At 47.9% G+C, this 15792-nt stretch overlaps 1 pseudogene; it reads left to right on the top strand.

Moving 5' to 3' along the window:
- Positions 1–326: 326 nt before the first annotated feature.
- LOC119921376 lies at positions 327–14660 on the top strand (annotated as a pseudogene).
- The last annotated feature ends 1132 nt before the right edge of the window (positions 14661–15792 follow it).

Here is a 15792-nt window from a genome sequence, read left to right as displayed (position 1 = left end):
TTTCCAACTTGTACTTCCCAAGCGCTTAGTACAGTGCTCTGCACACAGTAAGCGCTCAATAAATAGGATTGATTGATTGATTGATTGACTAGTTCCCCCCAGAATGACCCTGGCCCTTCCCACAACCGGACCAATGACCGTAAGGACAGCTCCTGCCAAGCCATCCTTCAGACCACTATGTGTCTGGTGGGTACCACGGCCAGAGACACAGGAACACGTGGTGAGGCAAAGACACTGAGACTGTGATGCAAAGTCAGTGGAGATAGAAGAGCCACTGGATGCGGTGACTGCGTCAGAGATCACCGTACAAATGGATTAGATAAGTAATGCTGAAGCGGCAGAAGGGTAAGTCTCGCTCACACACATGTACACATGCATATACAGACATACACCTAGGGACATGTGCACACACATGTACACACGCAAACACACACACTCTCCCAGATCAGCCCCAGGGCCATGTGGACAGCATCTCCCAAGAGACCTGCCCCAAACCCTCCTGGAAGTGATAAGGACCCAGTGACGGTCTCAGGGACCAGAGGGGCAGAATCCAGGGATTCCAGATGTTCCCAACCAGTACAGCCTCTAGGGGTCCCGTTTGCATGGAGTCCCTTCCTCATGCAGACCCACCCTTACTGTTTCCTCCAAGGGAGAAAGGATGAAAAGGTCCTGGGTTCATGGGCAGGACTGCCCAGGGCCAGACCCAGCTACAGGAAGGACGGTGGAAGTCAGGTACCTGCTCTGTGAAATTTAGAGAAGGACAAGATCCTTGCTCTTGTGAGCTTCCAGCCTAACGGGGACTAGACCAGGCAGGAAGACAGAGAGAACTATCTGAGCCTCTTGACCACTTTGGACAGCTGAGACCCCAGCTGCACAGTACAGCTGAGAGTTAGCCCCCAGAAGAAGGTCCCTTGGTCAGAGGCGAGGTCGAGGGAGATGGGCCAGTTTGGGCGAAGGAGTGATGGAGAATCGTGGATAAGGCGAACAGACCTTGGACTTCCACCCTAGCCCTTGTCCAGACATCGAGATGTACCTCTGGACCTACTGGTAGAACGCTGAGAAATGGCAATCACTGAGAAATAGTTTAGGCTTTCCTGTGTTTCATATAACTAGGGATTTGGGGTTGTCTACCAAATCCCCCAGGTCCAAGCAACGTAAATATACAGCCTGATTACAGAGTTCAGTTTCCTTTAATGTCTACAGCCTAATCAGTCCAGCATCAAATTTCCTGATTTTCCTTCCCTCAAATCCAGCTCACTCAAGCAAAAGGCAGCAGTGGCTCATTTGTGTGCTGTTCCTGGGTCTATTGCTGGTTGCTGTAGGAGGGCAGGGGAAGCTGCTATCAAATTATGTCCAAACTGATCACCTCATAGCTACCCCAGTGTATAGAACAGTGCTTGCCACATAATAAGCATTTAACAAGTATTGTGATAATAATTGTTAATTATTATAGCACAGGTGTCCTATACCTCAGGCCTTTCTCTGATGTTCTGGGCATTTTGCTCCGGAGTAGTGGATCTGGATGTGGTCCCCATTTTTTGCCAACCTGCAGGCATCCTTCAGGAGGAAAGGGTGCCCCCCCCCCCCGCAAAGTACCCCGGGCTGGGCCATGCCTACATGAGGCAAGGGCAGGGCCAGGGGGAGGACGTGAATGAGAACGAGGTCAATACACACACTCATGTACACACCCCATGTGTCTTAAAGAGAACGGCACTGAATCAGCTGAACCAATCAGCACTGAACACACCCAAAGCATGGATTTTTGGTTGGATAATTCTGTCCCTCCGTGTCCCCCACTAAAATCCTTGCCTCCTTTTAGGGCCAGCACTTGTACAGAGCCATACACCCTAGTGTGAGCGCTACCCTCGGGATCACGGCTCTTTGTTGGCTCAAGTCCCAGGCCAGGGAGCTGGAGAGGCGGGGAGGCAGGGAGTCCAGGAGGGGTTTTTGTTGGAAGGAAGATCCCAAGCTGCTCCTGTCCCTCCCCGGGGGGCGGTCCTTGGGAGACGATGACTCAGGGTGTACCTCGGGGAGGGTGGAGGGCACTCCTAGCTGCATATCCCAGTGGCCCTGCACCATGGTAAATAATCCTAGTGATTGAAACCTACTCTGAGTCTTCCTGCCATCGAGACAGGTGGAGCTCAGGGAAGACAGTAGATTCCATCCTGCAGTGGCAGCGGTGGTGATTGCTGGTCCGATCAGCCAGGTTAGTAATGCTGGGGAGGCAGGTGGAAGGAACTCACTCAGACACTTGGGCACATATATCTCCCCTCCCCAAACCCCAAACATAGACAAAACACACACATACATGCACACTTGCACAGGTATATGCATGTATATGCATGCAGCCAACCGTGGTTTGGGGGCAATGGGCAGACTGGATATTTCCATTATCCCTATGGACCCTACCCTACAGCAGCTCTGCATACTCATACTGGGTCATTTGAGCCGGTCAGTAGTGGTATTTGTGAGTTCTAACTCGGTGCCAGGCATTATGCTAAGTGCGGTGGTGAGTGACAAGCGGCCTGCCTTGCCATGGCCTCTGCCCCAACGGGACTCACGCTCTATGTAGGGAAGCAAAAACCCATGGGACAGTAAGAGGAAATTTGAACAACAAGGAGATACAATAGCAAGAGCAAATTTGAAAATCAAGAAAGGTTACTGCAGTGAGGAGCTTAGCATACCGAGTAGGGGATGCTACTCAGTGTGGCATAGTGGAAAGAGCCCGGGCTTGGGAGTCAGAGGTCGTGGGTTCTAATCCTGGTCCAACCACTTGTCAGCTGTGTGACTTTGGGCAGGTCACTTTGCTTCTCTGTGCCTCAGTTCCCTCATCTGTAAAATAGGGATCAAGACTGTGAGCCCCACGTGGGACAACCTGATCACCTTGTATCCCTCCAGCGTTTAGAACAGTGCTTGGCACATAGTAAGCGCTTAATAAATACCAACATTATTATTATTATTATTACTCTGGCTCTTGCCCACTCCAAGCAAATGTACTAAAACCACTCAGGATCCCAGGAGCATCTGGGCACCAGGTGTGGGAGGCAGAACATATCCATGTTGCCAGAAATGGCGAGGCTGGTCTAGAGACCTGATGAGCCTTGGTCCATCCAGCTCAGTTAAAAGTAACAGTGGTATTTGCTATGTGCCAGGCACTGTACTAAGCTCTGGGGTAGAAACAAGCTAATCAGGTTGGACACAGTTCCTGTCCCACGAGAGGCTCATAGTCTTAATCCCTATTTTACAGACGAGGTACGTGAGGCACAGAGAAGTTAAGTGATTTTCCCAAGATCACACAACAGATAAGTAGCAGAACTGGGTTTAGAACCCAGCTCCTTCTGACACCAAGGCCCATGCTCTATCCTCTAGGGAACGCTGCTTCTCATAAGCAGCAGTTGGCACAACCTAGGAGCATAGAGTGGCGTTTTTAGGAGCCTTATGTCTCCTCCTTCTTCTTCCTTCCCTCTGCCTCAGTTTCCCCGCATAAGAAACTCTAGACTCCCGGGGTCTGTAGTTTGGAGCAACAAACTTTCATTCATTGATTCAATGCATTCATTCAATCATATTTAAAATCAATGTACCCTTTGGAGAGTACAATACAATGACAAATAGACATATTCCCTGCCCACAATGAGCTCACAGTCTAGGGGGTGAGACAGACATTAATATACTTAAATCAACAAATGAATAAATGCATAAATTATAGATATATACATCTGTGCTCTGGGACTGGGAGGTAGTGCAGTCAGGGTCAGGGTGATGCAGAAGGGAGTGGGAGTGGAGGGCTTAGTCAGAGAAGGCTTCTTGGAGGAGATGTCCCTTCAATAAGATCTTGAAGTGGGGAAGAACAGTTATCTATCTGATATGAGGAGGGAGGCCGATCCAGGTTAGAGAGGATGTGGGTGAGAGGACCGCTGTAAGATAAACAAGAGTGTGGTAGTTAGAGAAGGCTAGCATTAGAAGAACCAAGTGTTCTGATTGGGTTGTAGTAGGAAAAGTGAGGTGAGGGAGTAGGGGCAAGGTGCCTGAATATTTTAAAGCCAATGGTGAGGAGTTTTTGTTTGATGTGGTTGTGGAAGGGCAAACACTGGAGTTTATTGAAGAGTGGGGTGACATGTCAATCAATCAATCAATCAATCGTATTTATTGAGCGCTTACTATGTGCAGAGCACTGTACTAAGCGCTTGGGAAGCACAAGCCTGAATCTTACTAAGCCTTGGGAAGCACAATGTCCTGAACGTTTTTGTAGAAAAATGATCTGGGTTGCAGAGTGGAGTCTGGACTGGGGTGGGGAGAGGCGGGAGGAATGGAGGTCAGCAAGGAGGCTGATACAGTAATCAAGGAAGCATAAGTGCTTGTTATTACCACCTCTATGCAGATGATACCCAAATCTACATCTCCATACTTGATCTCTCTCCCTCCCCAGTCTCACATATCCTCCTGCCTTCAAGAAATCTCTACTTGGATGTCCTCCCATTACCTCAGGTTTAACATTTTCAAAACAGAACACCTTATCTTCCCACTCAAACTCTGTCCTACGCCTGACTTTCCCATCACTATAGACTGCGCCACCATCCTTCCTATCTCACAAGCTCATAATCCTGGTGTTATCCTTGGCTCCTTTCTCATTTAACCAATATATTCAATCCATTACTAAATCCTGTCTGTCTCAGCTTCATAATATAGCTAAAATCTGCCCTTTCCTCTCCATCCAACCTGCTATCACATTAATTCAATCACTCATCTGTTCCCTCCTGGATTAGTGCATCAGCCTCCTTGCTGCCCTCCAGCCTCTGTCTCTCTCCACTCCAATCCATACTTCACTCTGCAACCCCGATCATTTTTCTACAAAAACATTCTGGACATGTAATCCTGCACCTCAAAAAACTCCACTGGTGGCCCATCTACTTCCACATCAAATGAAAACTCCTCACCTTTGGCTTTTAAAAACTCCACCACCTTGTTCCGTCTTACCTCATCTCGCTTCTCTGCTTCTAAACCCATCCCACACACTTTGCTCCTCTAGTGCTAACGTTCTCACTGCGCCTCGATCTCACCTATTTTGCTGCCAACCTCTAGCCTACATCCTGTCTCTGGGCTGGAATGCCGTACCCCCTCAAATCCAACAGACAATTACTCTCCCTCTGCTTCAAAGCCTTACTGAAGGCACATCTCCTCCAAGAGACTTTTCCAGGCTAAGCCCCATATTTCCTCATCTCCCTCCCCTTCTGCATCACCCTGATTTGCTCCCTTTACTCTTGACACCTCCCAGCCCCAAATATACATAGTTTCATTTATTGGTATTCGTTCCTGGCTCACTCCCCAGACTGTAAACTCACTGAGGGCAGGGAACGTGTCTCTTTATTGTTGTACTGTACTCTCCCAAGTGCTTAGTACAGTGTTCTGCACACAGTAAGTGCTCAATACAACTTAATGAATGGGTGAATGAATAATGTCATAATAGTTTGGATGGAGAGGAAGGGGTGGATTTTAGAGATATAAAGGTAGAACTGACCGGATTTAGTGATGGTTTGAATATGTAGGTTGAATGACAGAGAGGAGTCAAGGATGATGCCAAGGTTAGGGGCTTATGAGATGTAAGGAAGGTGGTGTTGCCAACAGTGATGAGAAAGTGAGCGGGAGGACATGGCTTGGGTGGGAAGGTAAGAAGTTCAAAAGGGAGGACATTCAAGTAGAGATGTCTGAAAGGCAGGAGAAAATGCAAGATTGCAGGGAGGGAGAGAGATCAAGACTGGAGATGTAGAATAGGGTATCACCTGCATAGAGGTGGTAGTTAAAGCTGTGTGAGCGAATGAGTTCTCCAAGGGAGATTATAAGGAACACAAGGACTTCAATTCTACACCTGTTCTCCAAGCCATGAACAGTCTTTCTCTGCTTTCCTGATTTCTAGAGACAAAGTTTATCCTCAGTCTGGAAGTACCTAGCTCACTCCAGCTTGAGTGAGTGAGGAGACTGGGGATACTTGGAGGGATCTGAGAGGAGATGGGAGATCTGGGAAGACTGTGAAGATTAGGAACGCCTGGGAAACAGTGGGACTATGGAGACCTGGGTAAATTGGGGAAAATGAGAGATACTAAGAAGATCTGGGGAGACTTGGGAAATCGTACTTGCAGAGTGGAGCAGAGAATGTGACAGAAGAGGGGCTGGGGTGGGGGCCAAGTTCGCTGTTGTCCATGTCACGTGGTTACCCTGGGCGCTCAGTCCTCATACCCGGTGGACATGGTTGGGCTGGCACTGCCACGGGCCTGAGGACAGAATCCACTGCCCAGTGGCTGTAACCACTCAGACCAGCCACTCTTCAAGGGGCGCCAGGGGCAGCTGGGAGGAAATAATTGCTGCCCCATGAATGGGCAGAACATTTGCTGCTTCTCATCCATTTGGCCCCAGGTCCTGGTTTGAATGCTGGATGCCTATGCCCATGTGCTGCCTCGCTCTGCTGGCTGCTGGGGAAAATCTGCTCAGGAGGGTAATAGGGAACAGAAGGAGCAGGGGATGAGACATGAGGCCTACCAATCCCTGGTTCCCCTCCAGGAAACGCAACTCCTCACTGAGGGCTCTATCAACTCCCAATCAATCAACAATCAGTAAATCATTCCATGTTATTTATTGAACAGTTGCTCTGTACAGAGCAGTGTACTAAGGACTTGGGAGACTAAAGCAGAGTTGGTAGACATGTTGTCTGCCCACAGTGAACTTTCCATCTATAGAAGGAGACAGACATTATAATAAATTACACATAGGGGACATAGTAAATTATAAGGATGTGTACATAAGTGCTGTGGAACTAGGGTGAGTATCAAAGTGCTTAAGGTGAACACATCCAAGTGTCCGGGAGGGCAGATAAGAGAAATGAGGGGTTGGTCAGTGAAGAGTTTCTGGAGGATATGTGAATTTAGGAGGGTTTTGAAAATGGGGAGAGTGGTGGACTGTCTGATATAAAGAGGGAGGTAGTTCCAGGCCAAAAGGAGGAGGATATGAACAATGGTAGGTCGTGGGACACATGAGACTGAGGTACAGTGAATTGGTTGGTGTTAGAGGAGCAGAGAGGGTGGGTTGCATTGTAATAGAAAATCAGAGAGTTAAGTCAAGGGTAATACCAAAGGTATGGGACAAGGAGGATAGTGGTATTGTCTACAGTTGGAGTTGGAAGGTAAGGAGTTTTGTTTTGGGCACACTAAATATGGGTTATCCTTCAGACAGGAGGAAATGTGAGAATGCCAAGAAGGATAGAGATTAGGACTGGAGATGTAGATTTGGGAATCATCCACATAGGGATAAAATTGAAGCTGTGAGAGTGAATGAGTTCTCCAAGGGAATGAGAGTAACTGGAGAACAGAGGGGAATCCAGGACTGATCCTTGAAGTACCCTCACAGTTAAAAAGTGAGAGGCAGTGGAGAAGCCTGTGAAGGAGACTGAGAAGTTGCTACCAGAGAGATAGGAGGAGAACTAAGAAAGGACCTTGTCAGTGAAGCCAAGGTTGGATGTTTATAAGATAGTGGGTGATGGACAGTGTTGAAGGCAGCGGAAAGGTGGAGAAAGACTAGGAAGGAATAGAGGTCTCAGGATTTGGCAAGAAGAAGGTCACTGGTGACCTTAGAGGGAGTCCCATGATGAGTTGACAGAATGGGGAAGATGGGAATCAATTCGAGAACTTTTTCTGGAGGAGGTGAGCTTGTAATGGGGGCTTTGATTGACCTGAGTCTCCCCAGACCAGGGGTAAGCCAGCTCAAGATGCTGTCTTTGACTGACAGGTCTTCCAGGATGCTGGGAGATAACATGTGCTACTGTCTTCCTGGACACCAGCCTTCCGAGTTAGGGGTGGACCACCCCACTACCTTCTCTGTCTCCTCTCCATCCCCGACTCTCCTCCCAGTGACTCAACACAGTCCATACAAACCCCCTGACCTTCAGGCTCCACCTCTGAGTCTCCCCCAGTGACCCAGTAAGGACCATCCAGCAACCCTGACTCACCCGGCAACCTGTGCAATGAAATGATCAGGTGGTTCCAGAAAATTTGGCTAGCTAAATGGAGGGGAAGTTCCTAAAAGATGTGTGTGTGTGTGTGTGTGTGTGTGTGTGTGTGTGTTGATGAGGTGGTGGTGCACTTCCCCTCTTTGACTCCTGCCCGCCATCAGGAATTCTTCATCCCGGGTGCAAAGTCTGTTTCCCGTGCCTCTTCTTTCCAGCTGTTTTCCATGCCCCTTCCCTCCAATTGTTTCCTGTACCTCTTTCCTCTAGTTATTTCCAGTGCCCTTTAGTCTTTAGTTGTTTCTGGTGGCCCTGCCATTCCAGCTGTGTACGGTGATCATGCCTCTGCAGATGTTTCTCGTGCTCCTTGCCCTCCACCTCTGTCATTTCCCCATGGAGACAAGAAACCAGACCAATGGCTCCACATTCACGCTCCAAAGCATCGCCAACGCTGGGCAGCAGCGGCTTCTCTTTGTGCTCTTCCTGTGTCTGTACCTGGTCACCGTGGTGGGGAACCTGCTCATCGTCCTGGCCATCAGGACAGACTCCCGCCTCCACTCCCCCATGTACTTCTTCCTCGCCAACCTGTATCTGGTAGACATCGGCTTCTCCTCTACCACTTTGCCCAGCCTGCTGGGGACACTCTTCACTGGACACCAGGACGTTCCTTCCCGTGGCTGTCTGGCCCAGATGTATTTCTTCATTGCTTTTGGGCCCACCGAGAACTTCCTCCTGGCTGCGATGGCCTAAAATCGCTACTTGGCCATCTGCAATCCGCTGTGTTACTCTCTGGTCATGAGCCCTCAGCATTGTGTCCTGCTGGTGGTTGCCTGCTGGCTGGTTTCTCACCCCCACTCCCTGCTGCACGCCCTCCTGATGACCCAGATGACCTTCTGTGGCTCCTGTGAAATTCCTCTCTACTTCCATGACATCTTACCCCTGTTGAAGATCTCTTGCTCCGATCCTCACATCAACTTCCTTGTGGTGTACACAGAAGGGGCCACCATAGTCAACAATGCCCTTCAGATGGTCCTGGCCTCCTACGCCCACATTATCACCGCTGTTCTGCGGGTGCCCTCGGCCCATGGGAAGCGCAAAGCTTTCTCCACCTGTAGCTCCCACCTGGCTGCTGTCGGGCTCTCCTATGGCACCGTCATTTGGGTCTACTTCCAGTCATCATCCAAATTCTCCTCTGAGCGGGACACCGTAGCCGCAGTCATTTACACAACTATCACCCCGCTCCTGAACCCCTTTATCTACAGCCTGCATAACAGAGACCTACACCAGGCTTTGCGCTCCTGGCCCTGTGCCCTCAGACCCTGAATCCCTGCCCTTGGTCCCCAGGTTCCTGAGACCCCAGCCCGGACTGGCGACATGGGCTCTGTGCCTCCAAATCCAGTCCTTCACACCCTGTCTGTGCCCCTGACCCTATATACCCGATCCTGCTCCCTAAACCTCTCAGACCCTGTGACTCTAGCTCTGTGTCCCTTGCTTTGCACCCCCAACCTTGTACCATCAACTCTGCATCCCTAGACCATGTACTCCCTGCCCTTGGCAGTCGGGACATTGTTTGGGAGTCCCACTCGAAGATCAAGAACTTGGATCATGAGCCCACCAGAGAAGCTACCTGATGGGTCGCTGACATTTTTATTGAAAACATGCTCCTCTCACCGCTTGCACCCACAATCTGGAAGGTCATCACTTGTCAGGAAATGTCCTGGATGGTGGGACATTGGTGGGCACAGGACAGGAATTGTAGCCCCGAATAGGGAGTTGAGTGGGGTTGCTAAAGCTGATAGCCACAGGGTTCAGAGGCCTGCAGCCCATGACGATGGTCTTCCCCACCCTTTCAACCCTGCAGGCAGAGGGAAGGATGCATATCCCAGCACAAATCATGGCTGCCTCCAGGGATCGACCTTCACTCTCTGTCTCTCAGTGGTCTGGATCAGTGTTGTAGGCAGTCTGACTGTGTTCGTCCTGACCATCGTCGACATCCACACCCTGGGGCATCTCTTCCTCACCACTGTAAGGCACTTACATTGGCATCAAACCATCACCACAACCGATGCCATACCTAAACATGGACCCTAGATGGCGAGTGGTGTCGAGGGGAGTGTAAGGACTCCTTCTCGAACATCTGTTAAGCTACTTTGTGTTACGTTCCTACTATCTTACATTGTTACCTTCGCCATTATTGTTGTTGTTGCTTTCACGCATTCATTCATTCAATTATATTTACTGGGCATTTACTGTGTGCAGAGCACTGTATTAAGTGCCTGAAAAACTGCAATACAATAAAAAACACATTCTCTACTCTCAACGAGTTTACAGCCTATAGGCATTCTTTTGGGCCTGGATTGGGAGCCCCATGCGGAGCTGGGACCCTGGCTATTTCATTTACCTCGTATTTACCCCAGCACCTAGCACAGTGCTTCACACGTGATAAGTGCTAATAAAAGACCATTGACACAGTTCTTGTCCCCAAGATGCTGCTGAACACCTTCTGCCCAGTCAGCAGCGTGGCTTAGTGGAACGAGCACGGACTTGGAAGTCAGGAAACATGGGTTCTAATCCCGGCTCCCCCACGTATCAGCTGTGTGACTTAGGGAAAGTCACTTAACTTCTCTGGGCCTCAGTTACCTCATTTGTAAAATGGGGATTAAGACTACGAGCCCCACATGGGAAACCTGATTACCTTGTATCTACTCCAGCGCTTAGAACACTGCTTGGCACATATTTACCATTTAACAAATACCATAATTATCAGTTATTATTAAAAGCAAGTCTTATTCTGACTTCCTGGCCCTTAGCTGTTAAGGATAGTGTCTCCCAGACCAGGACGGTTATGTCCCATCCCAGGCACCGACCTCATTCTTCTACGTGTATTGTCCAAACTCTGTTCCATCCCTCAGCATCCACCCCCATCCCCTGCATCCAGCCCCATATTTAAGCATCCACCCCAATTTCCCTGCATTCATCCTCGTACCTCAACATCCATCCCCATCCCCCTGCATCTGTCCCCATCCCTCAACATCCATTCTGATCTCTCACAGTCCATCTCCATTCCTCAGTAGTCATCCCAATATCCCAGCATCTGACCCCACCCCTCAACATCTACCCCTATCTCAAGGCATCTGTCCCCATCCTTCGACATCTATTTCCCTCCCCCTACATCCATCCCCCTGCCTCAGGATCCATCCTACTCCTCCAGCATCCATCCTGGTTCTCCAACATTCATCCCCATCTTCCTGCACTCGTCCTTATTCCTCAGTATTCAAGCCAATCTCCCAGCATTCTTCCCCGTCCCTCAACTTCCATCCTAGTCTCCCAGCATCCATCTCAATTTTCTAGCAATGGTCCTAATTTTATGGTGTCTCCCCTAACCCTCAACATCTGTCCCTATCCCTTGGCATGCTTGTCTGTCCTCCAACATGTCTCATTGTCTCCTGTCCCTATGTAGTAGTAGTATTAGCATTTATAGAATGCCCTTTGAGTGCAGTGCACTATACTAAGCTCTTGGAAAGTACAAACTAAGCAAGTGTCATGCTCCTTGCCCACAGGGAGCTTACACTCTAATTGTGGAGGCAGACACATAATGATTTACAAAGATTAACCAAAATTGATCATTGAATGTACAGTTGAATCAGCATGTATACACGAGAGCTGAGGCTAGGTATAAATAGTTCCGTAGGTACTACTGATGGTTGATAAGTTTATTTGTCTCAGGACACTGGAAATTCATTGGGGATAACATTTTGGAAGAGAAAGCATTTCAGTACGCTTTGAATGTGGGAGAGCTGTGGTCTGTAGGATTCAAGGAGAGAGAGTTCCAAGTCACGGGAACATTGTGAACAAAAGGATAGAACAGGGAGAATGGAGAGAGAGGTAGAATTAGAAGGTAAATTTGAGAGGAACGAATAGAGTGAATTAGGGAATGGCAGGTGAAGGGAGTAAATAGATGAATCGGGTGAGATGGCACATAGCCTTGAACACAAGTGTGAATAATTTTTCCTTGACATGGAGGGTCACGGGGAGATAGAGGAGGGTTTTGAGAAGTGAAGAAGTGAGCTCTGGGAGAAATTTCAAGAAGATAATAGTGATGGTATTTGTTAAACACTTAATATGTGGTATTTGTGGTATTTGTTAAATGTTTACTATGTGCCAGACACTGTATTAAGCCACGGAGGGGAATCCACAGTCCCTGTCCCTCATGGGGTTCACAGTCTTAATACCCATTTTACAGATGAGGTAGTGAGGCACAGAAAAGTGAATTTACATGCCCAAGGTCACCCAACAGATAAGTGGTGGAGCTGGGATTAATAGTAATAATAATAATGATGATGGCACTTGTTAAGTGTTTACTATGTGCAAAGCACTGGGGAGGTTACCAGGTGATCAGGTTGTCCCACAGGGGGCTCACAGTCTTCATCCTCATTTTACAGATGAGGTAACAGAGGCACAGAGAAGTTAAGTGAGTCTCCCAAAGTCACACAGCTGACAAGTGGCAGAGCTGGGATTTGAAACCATGACCACTGACTCCAAAGCCCGTGCTCTTTCCCCTGAGCCATGCTGCTTCTCTATAGATTAGATAGATTAATCTATAGATTAGATTAGATTCTATAGATTAGAACCTATAGACCTTCTGACTCTCAAGCTTGTGCTCAATCCACTAGGCCCTACCACTTTTCATAGCTCATAATAATAATAATAATAATAATAATTGGAATTTGTTAAGCGCTTACTATCTGCAAAGCACTGTTCTAAGCACTGGGAAGGATACAGGGTGATCAGGTTGTCCCACGTGGGCCTCAGAGTCTTAATCCCCATTTTACAGATGAGGTAACTGAGGCCCAGAGAAGTGAAGTGACTTGCCCAAGATCACAAAGAAGACATGTGACAGAGTCGGGATTCGAACCCATGACCTCTGACTCCAAAGCCCGAGCTCTTTCCACTAAGCCACACTGCTTCTCTAGCCCATGCTATGTGTCAAGCACTATTCTAGGCCCCGGAGAAGACACAGGTTGAACAGATCAGACACATTGCTTATGCCCCATAGAAATCAAAGTCTAAGGAAGAGGATTTAAGCAACAGTGTACAGAATGGATTGGAGTGGAGAGGGGCTGGTGGCTGGGAGACCAGTGAGGAGGCTAATACAATAATCTATCCATGGTTCATTCATTCATTCATTCATTCATTCATTCATTCAATCATATTTATTATGTGCTTACTGTGTGCAGACCACTGTACTAAGTGCTTGGGAAATACAATGCAACAATAAAGAATGTCAATCCCTGCCCAAAATGAGCTCACAGTCTAGAGGCGGGGAAACATACATCAATACAAATATACAGACATCAATATAAATAAATAAAATTACAGCTGTGTACACAAGTGCTGTGGGGCAGGGAGATGGGGAAGAACAAAGGGAGCAGGTCAGGGTGATGCAGAAGGGAGTGGGAGATGAGGAAAAGTGAGGCTTAGTCTAGGAAGGCCTCTTGGAGGAGATGTGCCTTTAATAAGGCTTTGAATGCAGGGAGAGTAATTGTCCGGCAGATTTGAGGAGAGAGGGTGATCCAGGTCAGAGGTGGGACATGGGTCAGGAGTCAGTGGTGAAACAGGCGAGATCAAGGCACAGTGAGAAGGTTAGCAGCAGAGGAGTGAAGTCTGTGGGCAGGGTTGTAGAAGGAGAGAAATGAGGTTAGGTAGGACGGGGCAAGGTGATGGAGTGCTTTCTCATTATGACCAGAAAGGCAGATTTGTGAATTATCCTCATGGAGGTGGTACCTGAAGCCTTGTGAGTGAATGAGCTCCCTGAGAGAGTAAGGTTCGAGCAAGAAGAACAGAGAACCTAAATATTGTGAGGCAGAAAACCAGACAACAAATTAAACTGAGGAGGGGTAAGAAAAGTATGAGGAGAACCACATTAGTACCATGTCCACAAAACCAAGACCTGAAAATGTTTCGAGGTGGAGAGTATGGTGTTACTTAAGGAAACATGATCTCACCAAAAAGAGGGGTGACCATAGATTCTGGATCCTGCCTGGCCCAAATAGGACTATAGAATGTAAGGTAGAAGGCCAAATTGAAAACAAGACATAAGATGAAAATCAGGAAACACAGATAATAATAATGATAAAAAATAATAATGGCATTTATGAAGTGCTTACTGTGTGCAAAGCATTGTTCTAAGCGCTGGGGAGGTTACAAGGTGATTAGGTTGTCCCACGGGGGGGCTCACAGTCTTAATCCCCATTTTACAGAAGAGGGAACTGAGGCACAGAGAAGTTAAGTGACTTGCCCAAAGTCACACAGCTAACAATTGGTGGAGCTGGGATTTGAATCCCTGACCTCTGACTCCAAAGCCCGTGCTCTTTCCACTGAGCCACGCTACTTCCATGTAAGATAAAATGTATGGCAGAAGATCAGATGCAGAACCAAGGGTGCAGACGAGTTGTAATGGCTGTGTGTAAGAAGACATGTCAGACTTGCAATATAGGTGAAGGGCCAACTACTGTGAAAAGATACAGACCACCAGGAGACAAGGATCAATGAAGGGGAACAACTCAACTACCTTTGAAACGCCTGACTCTTTATGTCCTGTTTCTTTGGAAAGAATGGGAAACATCAGAAAATCCATTACACATCACCCTGCCATGGAGCCAAGGGCTAGGAGTACATAAAAAAGGCATTCACCCTGTATCAAGTCTTCTTGCTTGCTGTAGGTTAAGTTGAGAGGCTCCCTTCGAAGTCTGTCCGACATAAAAAGGCAGGGAAATGAAGCATCAAAACAGCTTACTGTTGGGTTTACCGGTCAGGTGACTCCTTTCACTGGGCACCCTAAGTAGGATTGGGGATTGTAGCAATAAAGGATATTATTGAATATCCTCAGGTTTTAGGGACTTGGGGCTGTGGAATAGACGGCTGTTGGAGCTCTTGGCCACCAAAAATAGGCTTTCCCATAGCAGGTGGTTCACTGGATCAAAGGCTGTCCAAAGGCTGTCAGAAGGAGGGTTAGAACAGAGTAGAGACCTTTAGGTCTTGAGGCCCAAAATTCTCAGTGGAGCTAAGTGGTCCCAAATCCTTGGAATGAATGAAGAAGAGGGTTGGTCAGGAGAAAGTGAAAACATTGAGTGTCAAGAACTTTGCGTTCTCCACCCCACCCTACACACCTGTCCTGTGTCTGTGTCTGTCCCCATCTGCCACGTCTACTACTTCTCAACCAAACTCTAGGTCTCTCCATCCATGACTCTCAACTCGTTGTGACTCCCCTGTTCCCCGAGATATACAATGTGGGTCTCTTTCTGACACTTGTACAAGTACTCAGCCGTCAGTGGATACCCTATACCAGAAGTGAAGCCAGCCCCTGTGTCAGTGCACTAGTGTGGGTATTTCCACCCCTATGCTGACCCCTTGGGGCAGAAGATGTGTAGAGAGTAATAGCAATAGTAGTTATTAGTTAGTAGTTGTTTATTGACTGCACATTGGGTGTGATGCCTTGTACCTAGCACTTGAGAAAGTACAAGAGAAACACGAAGCACATTTCAAAGTAGTTCTTATTCTAACTGGAGAGGCAAACATAAAAATAACTACAAACGTGGTCATCAAATGTAGGGGTCAAAAAATCCCAAAACCTGAGCCCCATGGCTGGTTCAAGAATATCCTTTTTGCCACAATCCCCAATCTTGCTGTGTTCATAAGTCTTAAGGGAGAATATAAATAAATAAATAGGAATTAACTAGAGATGGCTGTTGGGATGATGTGACTTGGTTTGGGGGGCCTAATGAAAAAAGAATTGTTGGAGA

This window comes from Tachyglossus aculeatus (assembly GCF_015852505.1).
Source record: "Tachyglossus aculeatus isolate mTacAcu1 chromosome 12 unlocalized genomic scaffold, mTacAcu1.pri SUPER_6_unloc_2, whole genome shotgun sequence".
NCBI classification, from domain to species: domain Eukaryota; kingdom Metazoa; phylum Chordata; class Mammalia; order Monotremata; family Tachyglossidae; genus Tachyglossus; species Tachyglossus aculeatus.
This window is presented reverse-complemented; position numbering and strand designations above follow the sequence as displayed.